Source organism: Psammomys obesus, unplaced genomic scaffold (assembly GCF_907164565.1).
Source record: "Psammomys obesus unplaced genomic scaffold, mPsaObe1.curated_primary_1811, whole genome shotgun sequence".
In the NCBI taxonomy this organism is placed as follows: Eukaryota; Metazoa; Chordata; class Mammalia; order Rodentia; family Muridae; genus Psammomys; species Psammomys obesus.
In genome coordinates, this window is record NW_026594184.1 from 1,137,715 (window position 1) to 1,153,976 (window position 16,262).

Genomic DNA, 16,262 nt, shown 5'->3' on the forward strand with positions numbered 1-16,262 from the left:
TGTGTGTGTGTGTGTGTGTGTGTGTGTGTGTGTGTGTGTGTGTGTGTGGTTGTTGTTGTTGTTTGTTTTGTTGGTTGGTTGGTCGGTCGGTTGGTTGGTTGCGTTTTTTTTGAGATAGGGTTTCTCTGTGTAGACTTGGCTGTCCTAGACTTGTTTTGTAGACAGGGCTGGCCTTGAACTCACAGCAATCTTCCTGCCTCTGTCTCCCAGAGTGCTGGGATTAGAGGAGTGAACCACTGCACCCAGCTGACTCAGTATTTTTTAAAACATTAGTCACTGCCCTAAGCAAGCTAACAATATAGATGAAGGAATGTCAAAGTGGTGTCTGAAAGGATAACTGGCTGGAGCAGAGTTCTGTTAAGAGAGAAGTATAAATATTAGAAACATGCTGGAGCCAAATTTCAGAGAATGCCAGGCAAAAAAAAAAAATTGGCCTTCCTCCTAAGGAAGCTATTTATGATTTCTGAGTCAGGGAAAGAAAATTAACTAAAACTGATTAGCTAAATAGTACAACTGTTTAGGCAAATGCACCTTCAAAATACACTTGAGTTTTATCTATATACTTCTGGTACTTCTACTTCCCAGATCTTCACATGGCCCATATTTGTTTCCAGCATTGTGGACACTAGTCACTTTTCAGGCCACCTTTTCCTTTACACATATTCAGCCTATGTCCCTTTCCCTCCCTGTGCCCTCAACTTGCTTCAGTCTTGCTGGCTCAACAAGCAATAAATAAGATTCACATAATGTTTTTTAAATGAAGCTGCTGGGCTCTGAAACTGATTTTGTTTGTGATAATCAAACCTAAATTTCTGGAAAAATCACGGATTTGTGGTAGAAAACCTGAATATTCAACTGAGTGATATATGAAGGGGTACAGGAACGTATGTCATGTATATATAAGGCAACAATATTATTCTCTGTGTATTAAAAGAAAGCTTAATGGAGGCAGCATTGATGGACAGAGATAAGTGATTATGATAACACCTCTTTTAAACTCCCAAATTACAATGTGGACTTTCTCCTTTCTATCCTCTAATCCAGTCATGTTACTCCCCTACTTAAAACTGTGCTGCATTACCCCTGTGAGGTCACCTATGAGATCACACTTAGTAGCAAGCAATTTCCCTTATTAACTTGCCACAGGATAACCTGTCCAAATTCCTATTATGTAGCCCTCTGTCATGTTCCTAGTAGATTACATACAACATCAGAACTGTGCTGCAACTCTCTAGGTTTTCCAAACTTCTTTTCATGTGTTGGTCATCCTGCTAAGACTCACTAGCCATTTCTTTGTCTACCTAGAATACAGGCAACTCTTATTCATTCTTTGTGAACCAGTAAAGTCAAAGCTTTGATCTACTGGTTGCCCATACCCAGCAGTAATTCCTTTCACTGTGTTTCTAGGAAGCCTCCTGTATACCTCTCCTTATGAGTACCCTATAAATATTAAATATAACCACTGTTTTGAGTTCTGTCTCCACTCTTATACTTTGAGCTCAATAAGCTGGGCAGAATATATATATATATAATTCCATATTATATTTCCAGTACTCAGCATGAAGTCCAGACCTTTATAAGTGACCAACTGTAAGTTCCTTGATTTCAAATTCAGTATATTTTTTAAAAATAAATGTTTGGTTAGCAGAGAAAGAAATCGGTATTATGGTGGCATTTTCATACATATATAATAGTATACTTTGCTCTTCTTTACTCTTTAGCTGTCTTCTCCCCCACTTTATTGCCAGTCCCCTTCCTAAGATCCCCAAATAGTCCCCTTTCTGCTTTCATGACACATTTATTCCACTGCCCCTGGCATCTCCTGAAAGGGGAAAATTAAAATAATATGTGACAAATGTAATATTAGTGAAGTGTGTCTGAGGACACAACTGAAGAAGAAACAGTAGGAGGACATATCATGAGATCTTGTTGTGGGTTTGTTTCTATCCCAGGAAATTCTTACTAGCAGTTGTTGTTGCTAAAAAGAGCAGCTGGAACAGATGAGAAGGGGCCTTACCAGGGAGTTCTCCATCTTTGTTTTTCCCAGTGCACCACTGAAGCAATATTGTTTATATAACATTCTCCATATAATGCTTCAGTTCCTCTGAGTTACAGCCAAACTTTCATTTGCGCTCTGCGTACAGATGCCTTTCGACCAGCCCTGTTAATGGATAGTCATCAAATGTTCTCCAATTTTTATTCTCACCTATCATTATTATGCCAAGGAACACTATTTTTTTAAGAGGACACTACAGAAAACATCACAAATAGAAGGGGAAAAAAGCTTAAAAAAACTATGTTCATCATATATCACCAGTGCATATCACTGTCTCAATTTTACAATATTTTATGTTGTTATCAGTAAAGTTTAAAAACAGAAAGTTAAGAGTAGCAAAACATCATAGTTTGTAGACAAGAAATAAAAAAAATATTCAGCTGAATACTGGAATATAAATCTTCAGGTATATGATCATTAGCCACTTCTGAAAAGTCAACATTGAGGCTGTCTCTTAAGAGTTAGTACAAAGCACTTAGCTTTTTCTTTGGACTAAACTAAGGTGGCTTACTGAACTGAAAAAAGACAAAAAAAAAAAAAAAAAAAAAAACAACTGAGTCTGTTTTGATCTTCAAAAATGTCAAACTGGTAAACACTTTACTTTTAATGTATATATAAATCTAAGGGCCAAGTCTTGCTTGAGGAAGATTTAAGAGATACAAAATTTGTCTGAGGTGTCTGCCAAATCTCTACAGCAGAGACAGAAACCCTGGAAAAGCTAACATAATCATAATTCTCTCACAGCACCGGCAAGCTTGAGCTGGGCTGGAGCCACAGAATCCTACCCTGTCTTGGGTACTACTGTTTACAAACAGACAAGTTTGCTTACCACCTATCTGGTAGCTTACTTATGCCTAGCTATCCCACAGAGGGAAGAAAGTGGGAAAGAAAAATAAAGCCTTTCGGGCACACAGCCCAATTTTCAGCTGGGTAAATTTTCATTTAGATGATGGGCATGCATTTAAGAATTCTCTCTCTCTCTCTCTCTCTCTCTCTCTCTCTCTCACACACACACACACACACACACACACACATACACACACACACACTAACCTCTAAAGGTATCAAAGTGAGTATTTATGAGTATCTTCTGCAGAGCCTAGCACAGTAATGCCACATAATAAGCCTGCAAAAATTCGCTGAATAATTTGAAACATTAACTGTAATTTCAATGTTGAAGTGGAGAATTACAGATTGTTTTATTAGTATATAGGCATATTAATTGTAAAACTAATAAGCTTAAAAGAATATCATAGTCTATGCAAAGTGATATTATTTCAATCCCAGATGATTTGTGCTCATAACTTCTGTCCTCTAAAGATCATCCATTTTTGCACAATGGTTATTATTTGTAAGGAAAATTAAGGAGAAATCATGCTGCAGGATACTAAGTGACTATATGACTACCAATATACTTTTGGAGAGAAAAATTTGATATTCATGCAATTGTATGTTGTTATGGTAATCCCCATACAAATGTCTAAGATCACTTAACACAAGAATATAGTGCATGCATGGGCTATATTATGTAAATAGGATTAACTGTAGCATTCAACCAACATCTTCCCTGGGGATAGATCACTGAAAAATGCATTTGTATGGCATTAAAAATACAGTAACCAGTGACACTGGCCCCCACGACAAACACTGCCTTTTGTACACGCAGTCTTATCATGATTTTCCCTAGCTTTTGATGGCATTCCTGTTCCCAAAGACAAAGACTTACATGTCAGAAAGAAACACAGAGAAACTAGAGCTATTCCACCTCCTTTGTAAGAAGTGTTGTGTGAGTAAGGAAAGATTTCTATACATTAACACAATGCAAACCATTGCTATGATCACATATAACTTGTCCAAGGGAATATAGGAAGTCTATGTAAAGTGACAAAGATTAACAGGTATTTCAGAATAATACAAAGGACTAACCACTGCAGGGAGTTAATGTATCTTAACAAAGTTCCTTATAATAACTTTTCTTCTATCTCTTATTTAAATTAGGCTTCTCCATCTGTAAAATAGTTATTTCTTTTTTCTGAGACAGGGTTTTGCTGTGTAGCTCCAGCTGGCCTGGGACTTACTATGTCAATCAGGCGCTCCTCAAACTCACATAATTCTGTTGCTGCCACACTCAGCTTAAAGTAGTAATAATTACTGAATGTATTTAATATGTTGTTCTGAGGCTAAAATACCAGTAGTTTATGTGTTATAACAATATTTAGCCTATATAATCCACATCTGCCTGATAGTGGCCTACAATCCTCGCCCCAAAAAATAAGTTATAGGAAGAAAAATTACTGTGAGTGGAACTGATTTGCAACACTTTCATGAGCCAGCCTAAAGAAATTTGGATGTTATCCTAAGGATGGTGGGCAGCCTCTGAAGTATTTATATAGAGGCTGAATAGTATCAGATCTGTGATTTATTTTTAAAAACCCTTTATACATAAAACAGATGGAAGAGAGCTGGTTAGAGGCAGCAGAAATCCAGGCTACAAATGATGCATTTGTGCTACGGTAAGCACACCCCAAACTAAGGCAATGGCAATAGAGATAGAAAAGGAATAACAACTATTTTAAAATACATTTACAAAATTAAGAAATAAAGAATGGAAGTCCAAGATGGCTGTGACCAGCACACACCGTATCTGAGGGGCATAGGATCCAAAACTCTGAAGTTGGTGAATGGAGGGGCAGCTGAAGCCAGAACATCAACACTGAGGCTTCCTGAGCAATAGGGAACAACCTGTGAGCTAATAAAGTTTGGATCTAGGTCACCCGTGGACATCTCCAGGGACTGACAGCAAATATTCAACCTACCTGCACTTCTCCTTGCCCCAAGCGCAGGCCTCCCTGTTCAGCAGAGGCAGCAGTAGTTGCCCCAAGCAAGAACCTCCACTGCTCAGTGACAGAAACAGCACAGGCAGGCCTCCCAAGGCTGCAGCTGCAGTGGGGAAACTGCTGGCCTGCGCAAGAGCCTCCATGCTCAGTGACTGAGACTGTCGAGGCAGCTACACCAAGTACAGGCCTCCCTGCCCGGTGGCCAAACAATGGACACCACTGAGCTGTTGAATCTCCTACACTTTCATTTGCCCTGCGGGCCCAAATCTAAGAGAAGAGAACGGGGAAACCCAGTGCTTTCCAAATTAGGCCAAAGAGTAAGTGAGTGCAACTTGAAGTGGGTGCATGCTGAGCCCCAGATCCAGGGTCCCTCTATTCTACCAGGCATACATGGGATCCCTTCCACCCAAACACCCAATGTGGGCAACATAAGAATCCTTGGGACAGTGTTCTGAACATTGAAGTCCCTGTTCTAAGGGTCTACGAGTGAATTCCAGGCAAACAATTCCTGGAGCCCAGACAGATCAGAATACCAGGAGGATAGTACAAGAGGCCTGTAGGCCACTGAGGTATTCAGGGAACCTACATATGCAGGCCCACAAACAATGCAGTACCCACCAGCCCTTCCTAGTGCTTAAGATCTACCCTTCCAGGCATCTACCCATGCTAATACCCCGTCCCTCAAGGCATGCTTCCACATACATGCCTGTGCTTGCATACATGTGCCTGTAACCCTCCTACCTTAGCAAGAGCTGAAAAACCAACATACAATCTCAAACCGGTGGACCTCTCTCATCTTCCTGAAAAATACTCCAGACACCAGAGACAGACTGACTCAGCCTGAAGTACAGGCACCAGGAACAAACAGCAAAGGTAACAGATAAGCAGATGGCCAGAGATCAGCATAAGAAAATATCCAACAAAAATGAGGACATTGTGGCTTCACCAGCAACCTCCAAATCACAGGATATGATAATGTATCAGAAAAAATGGAAAATGAACTAAAATCTATGCTTATCAAGTTATTAGTTGAAAATAAACAGGAAACGAACAAAGAACTCAAAGAAATACAGGCAAATACAACCAAAGAATTAGAGGAACCAGTAGAGACACAAGTAGTGGCATATACTTGTTTGTTTTTTGTTCAATGAACAAAAAATACAGGCCATCATAGAAAAACAGTAATCTACATACAAACAGATGAAGGAAATGGTGCCAGATATGAAAGCAGAATAAGAATCAATAAAGAAAACACAAACAGAGAAAACCCTGGAGCTGGAGAACTTAGAGAAAAGATCAGCAACCACAAAGGTAAGCATTACCAACAGAATACAAGACATAGAAGAAAGAATCTCACGTGATGAAGGTACAATTGCAGAAACTGATACATCTGTCAAAGAAAAAGTAAATTCAGAAAAGTTTCAAACACAAGAAATCAAGGACAATATGAAAAGAAGAAATCTAAGAATAATAGAAATAGATGAAAAAGAAGATTCCTGGCTCCAAGGACCAGAAAATATTTTCAAGAAAATCATAGAATAATATTTTTCTAACTTAAAGAAAGAGATGTCCATAAACATACAGGATGCCTACAGAACACCGAATAGACTAGACCAGAAAAGAAACTCTTCATGTCACATAACAGTCAAAACACTAAAACTACAGAACAAAGAAAAAAATATTAAAAGCAGCAAGGGAAAGGGGCCAAGTAACAAATAAAGGAAGACCTATCAGAATAGCGCCAGACATCTCAACAGAAACTATAGAAGCCAGAAGGGCCTGAACAGATATCATGAGGACTCTAATGGGACACAGGTGTCAATACAGTCTACTAAACCCAGAAAAACTAAACAACTCTCTACTCAGTGACAACTTGGTCAGGGAAGAAATGAAAACAAGAAATTAGAGACTGCCTAAAATTCAATGAAAATGAAGGCACAACTTACCCAAACTGATGGGACACAATGAAAGCAGTGCTAAGAGGAAAGTTCATAGCACTTAGTGGCTCCAAACAGAAGTTTGAGACATCTCATACAAGCAACTTAACAGCACACATAAAAGCCCTAGAAAAAGAAGCAGACACACCCAAGAAGAGTAGAAGATTGGAAATAATCAAACTTAGAGCTAAAATCAATAAATTAGAAACAAAGAACACAATTCAAAGAATCAATGAAACCAAGAGGCTCTTTTGAGGAAAAAAAAAAAAAAAAGACAGACAAACCCTTTGCCAAACTAACTAAAAGTCAGAGAAAAAAAACTATCTGAATCAGGGGAATCAGAAAAAAAAAGGGGGGGATATAACAATAAACACTGAGGAAATCCAAACAATCATTAGGTCTTACTACAAAAAAACTTTATGCCACAAAATTTGAAAATCTAAATGAAACCGACAATTTTCTTCATAGATTCCATTTAGCAAAGGTAAAACAAGATCAGGTACATAAATTTAATAGTCCTATATCCCTCAAGGAAATGGAAGCAGGCATTTAAAGTCTCCTACCCCCTCCCCCAAAAAAAAGCCCAAGGCTACATGGTTTAAGCGCAGAATTCTACAAGACTTACAAAGAAGAGCTAACTCCAGTTCTTTCCAAACTATTCCACAAAATAGGAACAGAAGGAATATTACCAAACTCATTCTATAAATCCACAGTTACCTTGATACCTAAACGCCACAAAGACCCAACAGAAAAAGAGAACTTCAAATCTATCTCTCTTATGAACATCAGTGCAAAAATACTGAATAAAATACTGACAAACTGAATGCAAGAACACTTCAAAGATATCATCCAACATGAGCAAATAGGCTTTCCTAGGCATGCAGGGGTTGCTCAATATATGGAAATCCATCAATATAATCTACCATATAAACAAACTGAGGGGAAAAAAAAAAAACAAGATCAACTCCTTAGATGCTGAAAAAGCATGTGACAAAATCCAATACCCATTCATGTTTAAAATCTTGGTGAGATCAGGGAAAGAAGGCACAAACCTAAACATAATAAAGACAACATACAGCAAGCCTATAGACTGCATCAAACTAAATGGAGAGAAACTTAAAGCAATCCCACTGAAATCAGGGACAAGGCGAAGCTGACCACTCTTTCCATACCTCTTCAACAAAGTACTTGAAGTCCTAGCTAGAGCAATAGAAAAATTAAAGGAGATCAAGGGGATACAAATCAGAAAGGAAGAAGTCAAAGTATCACTATATGCAGATAATATGATACTCTATATGAGCAAACCCAAAAATTCAACCATAGAACTCCTTTACCTATTACACACCTTCAGTAAAGTGTCTGAATACAAAATTGACTCAAAAAATCAGAAACCCTACTGTATACCAAAAACAAAAGGGCTGAGAAGGAGATTACGGAAACAACACCCTTCATAATAGCTATTTATAACATAAAGTACCTGGGTGTGACTTTAACCAAGCACGTCAAAGACTTGTAGGAAAAAAAAAAAAAAAAAATTCATGTCTCTGAAGAAAGAAATTGAAGAAGATATACGAAGATGGAAAGATCTCCCATGCTCATGGATCGTTAGGATAAACATATTGAAAATGGCCATCCTGCCAAAAGCAATGTACTGATTCAATGCAATTCACATCAAAACACCAACACACTTTTTATAGAACTTGAAAGAACAATTCTCAATTTCATATGGAAAAACAAAAGGCCCAGAATTCCTGAAACAATTCTGTACAACAGATTGTCTGGAGGTATCTCCATCCCTGATCTCAAGGTGTTGTACAAAGCAATAGTAATAAAAACTGCATGATAATGGCATAGAGACAGAATGATGGATCAATGGTTTTGAGTAGAAGACCCAGAAATAAACTCACATACTTACTGATACTTGGTTATTGACAAAGAAGCCAAAACCAAACAATGGAAAAAAGAGAGCATCTTCAACAAATGGTGCTGGACTAACTGGATATCTATATATAGAAAAATGCAAATAGATCCATATTTATCACCCTGCACAAAACTAAAGTCCAAGTTGGTCAAATACCTCAACATAAAACCAGACACACTAAGCGTGCTAGATTAAAAAGTGGGGAAGAGTCTTGATCTCATTGGCACAGGAGACAACTTCCTGAACAGAATACCAAAAGCACAGGCTCTAAGAGCAACAATCAATAACTGGGACCTCATGAAACTGAAAAGCTTCTGTAAAGCAAAGGACACTGTCATCAAAACAAAATGTCTGCCTACAGATTGGGAAAGAATCTTCACCAACCCTTTATCTGACAGAGGGCTAATATCCAGTATATATAAAGAACTAAAGAAGCTGAAAAGCAACAAACCAAGTAATCCAATTTAAAAAATGGGGAACAGAGCTAAACAGAGAATTCTCGACAGAGGAATAGCAAATGGCTGAGAAACACTTAAAGAAATGCTCAACCTCATTAGCCATTAGGGAAATGCAAATCAAAATGACCCTGAGATTTCACCTTACACCCATTAGAATAGCCAAGATGAAAAACTCAAGGGACAACACATGCTGGAGAGGTTGTGGAGAAAGGGGAACCCTCCTCCATTGCTGGTGGGAATGTACACTAGTACAACCACTTTGGAAGTCAATCTGACGCTTATTCAATTGGGAATAACGCTTCCTCAAGATCCAGATATACCACTGCTAGGTATATACCCAAAATTTGCTCAAGTACACAACAAGGACATTTGCTCAACCATGTTTGTAGCAGCTTTACTTGTAATAGCCAGAACCTGGAAACAACCCAGATGTCCATCAACGGAGGAATGGATACAGAAATTGTGGTATTTTTACACAATGGAATATTACTCAGCAATCAAAAATGAGGAAATCATGAAATTTGCAGGCAAATGGTGGGATCTAGAAAAGATCATTCTGAGTGAAGTATCCCAAAAGGAGAAAGACAAACATGGTATATACTCGCTTATATAGACCTACAAGATATGATAAACATAATGAAGTCTATACACCTAAAGAAGATAAACAAGAAAGCAGACACGGGGTAAGATGATCAATCCTCACTTGGAAAGACAAATGAGATGTGCATTGGACGTATGACAGGAGTCTACTGCAGAAGGCATCTGAAAGACTCTACCAAGCAGCGTTTCAAAACAGATACTAAGACTCATAACCAAACCTTCGGCAGGAGAGTTGGTATGACGTGGAAAAGATAGGAGCCCCACAAGGACCAAATATATCTGGGCACAGGTTTTTTTTTCTGAAACTGTTTCTCCAACCAAAGACCATGTATGGATATAACCTAGAACCTTTGCTCCGACGAAGCTCGTAGTAGCTCAATAACCAATTGGTTTCCCATAGTAAGAGGAACAGGGACTATCTCTGACAGGAACTCAATGGCAGGCTCTTTGACCTCCCCACTCCCTAAGGGAGGAGCAGTCCTGCTAGGCCACAGAGGAGGACTTTGCAGCCAGTCCTGAAGATACCTGATAAAACAGGGCCAGACGAAAGGGTAGGAGGTCCACCCCAATCCATGGACTTGGAAAGGGGCAGGGAGAAGCTCAGGGAGGGAGGGTGGGATTGGGAGGGAATAAAGGAGCGGGATACAGCTGGGATACAGAGTTAATAAAATGTAACTAATAATAATAAACAATAATAAAAAAAAGAAAAAACTTAGAAATTTTTCCTTGGAAAGTATAGAATAAGCATATACAAAAGCTAAAAAGTGTAAGTTATATGTAATCGTATCATTTGTAGCACATCCTTATTAATCTATTTAATCTATTTTTAACTTTATGGCAATTTTCCTGTGTGTGTATATTCAGATTTATATGTCATTTGTAAGATAAGTACACATGTTTAAGTTGGAATCTGCTTCGCTCTACTAGGAATTCTATGGCCTGAATTTTCTCTTGATGTATCACAAACAGATTCCTACACCATGAAATACATTTTGGCAACATCCAATTTCATGGCTACTTAATAATTCACAATTTATTTCATTCAAACTTCCAGTACTGGGTATTTAGGATGCCATTTTTCCCTCTTTTTTGACACTATGACAAACAGTTCTAGAGTAGCTAAAAGCTAAATTTTAGGAAGAGTGATTGCTTCTTCAGCATACAGCTCAAGAAGTTGATGATTGAAGACTATGTTCTGTTTGAGAATTTCTGACTCATATTGACAAATCACTTTCACAAAAGAGCTGAATAAAATTATCAGCCCACTACCAATATATATGACTGAGAGAAGATGCATTAGAGATTGATACCTAAGATAAAACCAAATGGAATTGGTAGATAAAGAAGATGTTTCCTAAGAAAGTAACAAGAAAGGAAAAATGTGATCCCTCTGTCAAAAAAAGTAAATAAAACAGGCCTGACATATTTAAGCTATGGGAAAGAAAAAGGTAACAATTATACCTAAAATAAAAAAGTGAAAGTACAGCCTGGTGTGGCTTCATACACCTTTAATCCCAGCAATTGGGGAGGCAGAGGCAGGTGGATCTCTGTGAGTTTGAGGCCAGCCTGGTCTACAGAGTAAGTTCAGGACAGCCAAGGCTACACAGAGAAACCCTGTCTAAAAACAAAAACAAAAACAACAACAAAAGCTCATTTTAACTGTTCAATCCAGTAAAAGTAACAACTGCAGCAAACTTCTGTATGTCAATCTACATTTTTCATACTTTTTAATATCATGCATTACCAAGGTCCACAGTTGCATCCATGTGAATATTTGTTACTTTTTGTCAAACAATAACCACTTGTTAAATATACACTGTCCCAAATACTCTAAGTGTATACAGATTAATGAGATGTTCCTGCCCTCAAGGAGCTCACAATCTACTTCTAAGAAACATCCACAGAATGGCACACTCCATTATGACCCAGTCTGGAATAGAGGCAACATGTGTCCTACAAAAGTGAGAACACTAACAATGTCTTGTGTGTATATTTAGGCTTATGTAGAGCGTTTCTTGGCAAGCCTTCCCAGAGATGGTCATATTTCAATTGAACTTTAAAGACTCTCAGGAACACTCAGTGAGGCATGAGGGGTGCTTTACATAATCCAAATCTACTCTCTTGAATAGTAACCATCCCCCGCTTTTACCTTAATACATGAAATTGCATGCTATGACAATACTATGCTCATCATAAAATATAAAGAACAAGCAAATAGCAACACTAATAGAATAATATTTACATATACCAAATGCTACTAATTCCCTCCCCTCTGTTTCCTCCTCTACCATGTCGCTAATTATAAATCGCTCTGAAGGAAAACACCCAACATTCACAATGATCATGCCTCCCTCCAGTGCATCCTTTCCATTGTCACCTTACAAATGTGATCATCTGCTTGCTGTGTTCCTTTCCTGAAAATGTTGAGTAATTGTCTATTGACTACAACTGTATTGCTTACATCCAATTACATGAGGTTCGAACTCGGTGATGTTTAACATCTTCATACTATTACTTACTTAATACTTATCCTTAAATCAACTTAGTGTATTTATTTTTATTAAACAAGGTCTATGTAATCTTAGATTTGATAAACTAATCCAAATTTATTTTTACCAGATACATTCAAATCTGCAACCAATGAAATCTAAAATGTGTGGGGGAGCACAACAAAGCTATATCTGGTCCATATCTGACATTTTGAGAGTCAGTGGGCCTATAGGAACACATTCATAGTTTTTAGCATTACAGCTGATTCTACGAAAATCACCCTCAAAATTCTATAGCAGACTTTGCTTGAACCTTCCTTGTCCCACACCATTCATATCTAGCTGTGATGAACTGTTCATATTGAAAAAACACATCCCACCCATACTCACAGACTGATTCCTTTATCTTCAATGGATCTTCTCTACCCTTCTTTGTCTGGCAAATTCCTTACCCTTCAAGACCTATCTACCAAGTCACCTCCTGACAAAACTCATCTCCCTAACTCTCTCCTCTACTCAGCTACTCTTTCATCTATTCTACCAGTGTTTTATAACTGTATTCTATTCTCCCACAATTTTCTACTCTATGGTACCTCAGAATTGTGTTTACCTAGCCCCTAGACCCAGTGAGGGGTCAGGCCTTGTATTCAGTTGAATCTTCTGCATTTCAGAGCATAGAAAAGCTATATCCTACCTCTAAGCTTTTTGGTTATACACAATTCTTTGGTTTTTATTTCATTTCGGCTTTTGTATGGAATCATCTAATTTAGAAAAGAATATACTGACTATAATGTTGGCAGACATAATCAACTATGGTTATAAAAGCAGGTAAGCTAATTTGGTATTGGCAAGTACTTTACAGCAGACATGCTCAGATAAAGAAATCCAAAATTACTCATTTGGGTTTCTTCCAGGATGATCAGTTGTACCTTACAGCAATCTTTCTTGCCACAATTAGAAAATCTAGAACAAAAATGTTTATCAGAACTAGGAAAACATGGGGGAAAGAGCATGGGCTCTCGTCAGAAGTCTTCACACTAAAGCTCCACTTCAGTTATCTCTCATCTAATTAACCTCAAGTACTTGCTTAAAATGTGAATTTTAATTCCTTGTTCTAGAGAAATAATGGAAGTAATAGTACATGTTATAAGACCCTCAAATAATGTAGCAAAATGCCTATGATAAGGCTTAGGACATTATATGGGCTCAATAAATAGGCATCATTATTGTCTAATCAGATAATTACAATTCAGGTAATCTTCTACACAAAGATAGCAAACTCACTTCTCAATATATTTATGGCACTTTGCTTTCTAGTTGACAAATACAGGTTGTGGCTAAGCATAGCCACAAACAAACATCTACAAAAGTTTCTCTTTATACTTAAATTAAACTCACATGTGGAACATACCACCACACTTCTTTGTGTTCTCCAAGAATTGATCTCAAATCAGGTTCCCCTAGGATGAAAAGGAAAAATCACCCAGTCTTAATTTTTTTGTCTTTAATTTTATTCAATACAGATTACAATTCAAACTTTGTATATTCTTCAACTTGTTATTTTACTATGATTCCCAAGTATTATCCCCAATACATCTCTGCTGATACCTCTTATATAATCAGATGTGCCCTTCACACAGCCCTCTCTTTTCTACCCACCCCCTTCTTAATCTCTAACCCTTGAATCATCAGGAAACAGTTCCTTCCTCCTTTGCTCATTTCAAATCTCCTTTATTCCACTGGAGTCCAAATTAAAGGTTCCCTCCTCCACAAAGCCTACTATGATTGTTCTAAAGAAAGAGTAAGTTTCAAGACTTTGCCAAGTCCTGAGTTAGCTTAGAACTTTCACAAATCAGCCTCTCACTCCTATCTACATGCCCTTCCAGTAAGCCTTGAGCACATTTTGCACACATCTGTAAAATACAATTAATTCAATGTGTTTCACACTGTCTATTGTGTTTTGTCGATGGTGTGCCCACTGTTTATCAACACTGATACTAACTAGTCTTTGCTGTAAGCTCTTATAATGCTCCACGTGTCTAAATAGGTCTAATTTGCCTTCTACTGTCACCAGAACACTTCACAGAACCTTAATTATGTGTTTCTCAAAAGTAAGATTTTTTTTTTTTTTTCCTGCTCTCTAACCCTTCAGGAAATTGAAGAACACTTTTCCACTCCAGTGACTGTTGGAAAAGGGCCAGTAACGAGAAATGAACCAATGTTTTTTTGTTTTTAAATCTCATCAGGAAGCAGAAATGGAAATTAGAAAAAAATAAAATAAAAAAAACAAGTCCTGGGTATTAGCGACGAATTTCCACTCGCCCTGAGGGAACTGGTAGTGTGTTTGTGTACTTACAGTAGTAAGTGCTCAGAACTGAGCTACAAATTGAGAGAAAAAATACAGCACCCAACTCCCGCTTACTGGAGACTCTCTCATCCTATGAAAGAGTACAGGCTGGGTGGTGGGAAAAAGAGCAGGTGGTGGTAAGAAATAAAACAAAAGAGTTGGGGGGAGGGGCTTGTGTTCTCTAAGCTCAGGCAACTGGTTCCCATTCCCTGACTCCCAGTCCACAAACCCCCATCCCTGAAGAAGCGGAGCTGGGCGGAGTTAGGCACCAAAGACAGTGGCCCCGGAAGCACCCTCCTCCCTAGGTCCCCCTCGGTCCCACAATCCCGGCCATTGCCATTCAGGCTTTCTGCCTCGCTGACCTCCAGCTCCCCGGCTACCGAAGCGCTACTCCTTAAACAGCTGCAGAAAATCGGGCCCACTCGGAAGTTCCTGGACCGGGAGTACCCTCAGGGCACTGCATACCCCAAAACTGTCTTCCCAACTCGGCACTTCTGTTAGCCGGCCTAGGCCAGTACTAAATGGGGCCCAATGGCGGGACTCTAACCTACAGGGTGACTATTGAGGCCTCTCCTATTGGCTATTGGACATCGAGGAAGCACAAGGCCTAAACGCGTGTACTCCTGGGAAATGTAGTTTGAAATCACTGGAGCGCCTGCTTGCTTAGAACTATCCAATATTTTCTTTTTTTTTTTTTTTTTTATAAATTTGCATTTTATTGTTTTCACCCTCCTGTAATTATATACCTGAATGAATCATCATAGGATATGTGAAGCTGGTTTATCACCTTCACTAAGTTCCAGGCTTCTCTTCTGTGCTTCTCATGGGAGCTCAGGGAGCAGATTTGCCAGCATGTAAATCCCTGTGGAGGTGCGCAATTTATTCAGTGTTCTTTGGATTTTCTGTGCCCAAATGTTTTCTTCTGATGCTCTCTGATAATCTTTGGTTTCCTCTTATTTGCAGCATTTTTTTTTTTCTTTTTAGTTACATTTTGTTAACTCTGTGTCCCAGCTGTATCCCGCTCCCTCATTCCCTCCCCAACCCCACACTCCCTCCCTGGTCTCCTCCCTGCCCCTTTCCAAGTCCCCTGATAGGGGAGGACCTCCTCCCCTTTCATCTGACCCTGTTTTATCAGGTATCTTAAACTACTCAAAAGATATCAGAGGATTGTGGGAGATGAAGTCAAGATACTTTCTTCCAGATACCCACAATTCCTCTCAAACCAAGCTTCCGAAAGTCCCCAGAGTTCAGATACAGGAGAGTACTCTGGGAATTGTAGTTTAGTGTAGTTTAGGCACCTCAGACTAACTTAGGGTAAAAAGTGCTTGCTGAGGCCAACTAATGTTCTAAATTCTTTTGAATGCTTTAAAAATAATTATGTTTTAAGAATTCACGTTTTCACTGCGTTATGATTTGACATTCTCATTGAAGTCTGCATATGATCGATTTTTTTTTTTTTTTTCATCCAGAAGGCGGCTATCTAGCCCAGACCTGAGTTAAGAATCTTGCCGAAGCCACTTGGGATACAGAATTAAATATGTGTGCTACCAAGACTTAGATAGATAGATAGATAGATAGATAGATAGATAGATAGATAGATAGATAGATAGATAGATA

The 16,262-nt window shown here is 38.5% G+C and overlaps 1 protein-coding gene across 2 annotated transcripts in view; it reads right to left on the minus strand.

Moving 5' to 3' along the window:
* Enox2 (ecto-NOX disulfide-thiol exchanger 2) overlaps positions 1-15,158 on the minus strand; it is a 341,843-nt gene extending 326,685 nt beyond the window's left edge. Inside the window, exons 1-2 of one of the 2 annotated variants that reach the window (XM_055618080.1) lie at positions 15,111-15,158; positions 13,697-13,758 (exon numbers count right to left, since the gene is read on the minus strand). The gene's annotated coding sequence lies outside the window, so the exon portion shown is untranslated. Of the gene's footprint in view, positions 1-13,696; positions 13,759-15,007 lie in introns of both variants that reach the window. The other variant, XM_055618078.1, reaches the window with a different exon arrangement.
* Between the last annotated feature and the right edge of the window lie 1,104 nt (positions 15,159-16,262).